We start from the raw sequence: 4658 nt of genomic DNA on the forward strand, positions 1-4658 counted from the left end.
AATGCCTCGAATAATCATAGGTCTTGGCTTTATCCAGGATTTGATGTCCAAGTCTTCCATTACTTGATTTCGTATTCAATTCCAAGTTGGCAACCAATGTTTAATTGTGACTTGTGGTTTTGGTTATTGGCGATTTAATATTGATAAGTACATTCAGGCATTGTGATTTCTAATGAATCATTGTAGGTTTTTGATGTTGTTAAGTACATCTATGCTATATTGTTCAAATGCAACTTATGAATTATCCTATAGATTCATTTGGAACATAGACGTTAGGTGGCATGACTCACTTTAGTTGTTTTCGTATTTTAGATTCCAAGTCTATGGCTTTGAAGATCTATATCTTGTTGCTTTGTATAGCATACTTCTATGTTGTTTGAATTGCATGAATGATGTGATTTATGCTAGAAATGATCTAGGGTAGCTTATGATGCTTCTTGAGTCTCATCTTGACATAGACGTTAGGTGGCATGAGCCCCTTTAACATGTTTCACCTTAAGGTGATAAAATTGTAAAATGCTAGGTTGAAGCATGCTCATTTCCTACGAGTAACTTTATGTTACTCACCCACATAGTGGGGACATTTTTCAGGTACATGAATCAAGATTCTCGTTATGCTTGGACGATTTGTGGACTTGAAGGTTCCATTCTTGTAAAGGTTGGCTTGAAAAGCCATTTGTAGCCTTATTTGTCAAATGTGTATATTTGATTCTAAACTTGTAATGTGTGCCTAAGCACACTTTTTGATTCTCATTTTATGTATATGATATGAGGCCAAGGGCCAACCATATTTGAAATTCATTTATATTCATAAATGTTGAAAATTGCCTTAATGAGAATATTATGAAAACTATGCGTTTTAATATGTCATTTATGCACCGGGGTGTACATCGAGTATAAAATTAATTATCTAGCATTCATTTAATATGTATGAGGTATGGCCAATGGCTAATCACCTTTTTGTTTTCATTTTTTGATTTTTAGTTTCATACTTTGCATTTTGGGCTAAAATAGTAAAATCCGAGCCTTTAAGGGTTCATTTCCAAATCGGGTGATGCAAAGTGTGCACGAGCACATTTATTAGGACCTACTTAATATGCATGAAGTGTGGCCAAGGGCTAAGCGGTAATTTGAAATCATTTGTTAATTCTAGTTTTCAAATTTCCCATTTCTACTTCATTTTTGCCTTTTTGGCTCGGGGGGGTCAAATTTTGCATCGGCGATATTTGTAAGCTATGGACCATTGTAGTATGTCCTAATGGATAAGTTACGCTTGCGTGCATGATATTTTTCAAGAAAAACCTCATCCTTGGTGATTTGAGCCTCCTATGGACTCATTTACATTTTTATTGCATAATCTGTTTTAGGGCATTTTGGGGTTTTTCTTCAAGAAATAAATTCCGATCGTCACATGGTCACTTGGAAAACGTGATTTTAGGGGGGGGGGGGGGTTCTTCTTCGTGTTTTTCCAGAAAATGTCGTCTTGGTTTCGGAAATCTCTCGTGAAATTCGGCTTTCGGTTCTGCATTTTAGCAGATTTTTAGCCCTCTTGATCAGATTTCTTGGAGGGGCATTTTGGCCATTTCATAGTCTATTTATTTATTTTTTTTTCATTTTGTCTCATGCTACTGGGTAGAAATTTGATTTCGGGAGGGGTTTCTTTTTCGTGTTTTTCCAAAAAAAATCGTTTGATAGCCTGTTTCTACTCTCAGATTAGGACAGTTACTGTAGCAACTTTTGCCCTCTTGTCCAGTTTTGGTCTAGGGGCACTTCGGGAATTTTGCAGTATGTTTTTTTTTTTTTTTGTTTCCTTCTAGGTGTTTGGGTAAAAAACTAGATTTTAGGGGGGGTTTCTTCTTCGTGTTTTTCCAGAAAATGTCATCTCGGACCCGAAACCCTGCGTTAAATCTAATTTCCTGTGCGCATCTATACTATTTGAAAAAGTTTGTTGTAAGAGCATTTTGGGGATTTCATGTCAAAAATAAAATTTTATTTCGACATGGTCAGATTGGAAAAATTATTTTGAGGGGGGTTTCTTCGTGTTTTTCCAGAAAATGTCGTTTAGTGACTCAAAACGGCACACGAATTTCAGCATTTTGCCTAGGTTATTACTATTCACGGCTGTGGTGACGTTAAAACTTAGTTTTGACTTTTCTCTTCCATTCGGACTTCGAATCAAGTGATTCTTGAGTCTAACTTGATTAATTTTTTGTTGTCTTCCCAGTGGTGTGCTCGGTAGCACCCGATTTTATATTTTCAGAAATGACCATTTTGCCCTTGGGGCTATTTTTGTCTAGTTTTCTTGTAATTCGCTTCTGCTACTTTCTTTTGAGTTCTGTGACTTCATAGGAAGTCATGGATGTGTCTCGAGAATAATTTACATTCTAGGGACGCCATTTCCATGTAAAATGACTATTTTGCCCCTAGGGACTTATTTGTTATATTTTCGATCTTTTGCTTCCACATTAGTTCTCATTGAGTTCCACAACCTCATGGAAGGTTACTTTGACTTCTTAAAGTTTTGTTTTCTGTTTTTGCTTTCGCATTTTGGATCCGTTATCGGATCATCCTTTCGGTTCATCACTGATGCACTGAAAAACCAGGGCCGTCACAGGTGATATTAGAGCTCCTAGGTTTGAATACCTTGGATGACAGGTTTTGGGTGCATATCACATTTTTGTTGCTATGTTATACGTGTATATATGCTAATTGTTAACATGTTTCGGTATTATAATATGTTTATGTGTTTCTTGATAACACGTTTGGTATTATGACATGTTTCTATGCTTATATGTTTATGTGTTTAAAAGCATCTTTTTTTTTTTTTTTTTTTTTTTTTTTTTTTTTTTTTTTTTTGACATGTACGCTTATTTGCTTAAGTACTTAGCCCTTTAAACTAGTTTGTTTAATTGCTTTAGCATAACTGTATGTTGTATACATTGATGTGTTACTTATTTGATGCATTCATAGTGTGAATTGCATTCGATCATAATAACTCGTGTTATTATTGATCTCATTTCCTTTTTACTCATATAGCATCACAGTTTTGACTCGCAGAGAGTCTTCTCGTTAGGGCTCATGTGAATGTAGAGTTGTAGTCTTCGTCTGATGAGATGAAATGTAAGCCACGGAGGCACCGTTTCGTCTCATTTTCTTTTGTCTTTTCGTGATGTAATCATGGTGGTGTTAGAGGTGTCGGTGTCATCTCTTAGAACTTCGTAGTGGTGTTGACGTCATTGATGTCATGGAGGTCTTTGTTTCTAGCGTCATGGGACGATGAGTCAGGACTAACTCGAATCCTTCCTTAGGGAGTTGGGAAGTTTCCTTGTGAGCTTTAGGGCGAGGTTCTCGTGTCTTGCCTTCTTAGGGCAATGGTTTCAGGATTTAGATAGGTGTGTTGATCTATAATCCTTCTTGTGTTGCCTTGGTTATCTTTTACGAGCAACGGTTGGGATGTGAATTGCACTGGCGTAATTAATTACACTGGCGTAATTAATTGCTCTCCCTAGTCCTTGGAGACTTAGGGCATTACGTTAGGGTTCTGGTAGAATCCTGTAGAGTTCTTATAGAGCTCATTGGCATCTTGGTTTGGGGGATGGTTCCTTTCCTCGTAATGAGAGAGTGGACTCATCCAGGTTTTGTGTTGCATTTTTGTGTGCTGTCTTTGGAGAGGCATTCCATTCATTTCTATTGATTTTATGAACTTGCCATTTATGTAAACTCTTTTACATGTTTATGAGCTCTATTGTTTTCAGGCATACCTTATAAATATGTTTAGGATTTATGACTATGTGGTAGTCCGTATGCGGATGTTTGTGCTGTTGGTGGTGTATAACGCGTTGTTATTTGTTTAACCTCTATATGATAGGCGGTTTATTTGGTTTACCTTATATGTACTGTGCTTAGTACAATGATATTATTTAATTTATGTCATTTAAATTTTGTGAGCATATACTATGTGAGTATTTGGTTTATACTGTTTCATCTTTCTTGCATATATGTTGGGGTTTTGTGACCTTGGTTGTCAAGATTGTCATGAGCGAGCTACGTAGTAGACTCGTGTTTTGAGATTTAGTTGTCCACTATAGGGATTTTGACCCACTGGGTTGTCTTCTGTATGTAGCCTTACGGTAGGTCTACTTCAGATTTGTGCTTGGGGTTTCGGTTTTGTGGGTCCAATCCATTGGCTTGAGGGCACAGACTTGTCAAGCTTTGGGTTTGTGACTGATGTTGTTGTTGTAACATTTTCAGATATGGTGGTCGTTAGTTACGCCAGTGTTAGGGATTTAAGGCCTTAAGCATAACAGTGTCAATGACATTGCTCTTAGAGTTTTGGGATTAGCTACCCCAACTCTCGCGGATGCCTGGTTCCCGTAGTGCTTTTGGTAATGATCATTTTTGACATTGATGTCAATTGTGTCGAAAAGTTTCTTTCTGGGTTGATCTGATAGGGGTATCTTATGACCTAGTGCCTTATACTATCATGCTACCTTACTGACAAGTAAGTATGGGCGGGTTCTGGTCATTATTTTTACTGCCATATCATTCTTAGCCATCTGCCTTGATTTGGCTTCTCGTCATCTTGGGATTTTCTCGGTGATTGACTTTGGGTTGATATGCCGATTCGTTCGGGAGGTGTCACCCAATTCTTGGTTTTG

This window comes from Cornus florida, unplaced genomic scaffold (assembly GCF_030987335.1).
Source record: "Cornus florida cultivar Cherokee Brave unplaced genomic scaffold, ASM3098733v1 CherokeeBrave_3.0.0_Hap2_Chr04, whole genome shotgun sequence".
In the NCBI taxonomy this organism is placed as follows: domain Eukaryota; kingdom Viridiplantae; phylum Streptophyta; class Magnoliopsida; order Cornales; family Cornaceae; genus Cornus; species Cornus florida.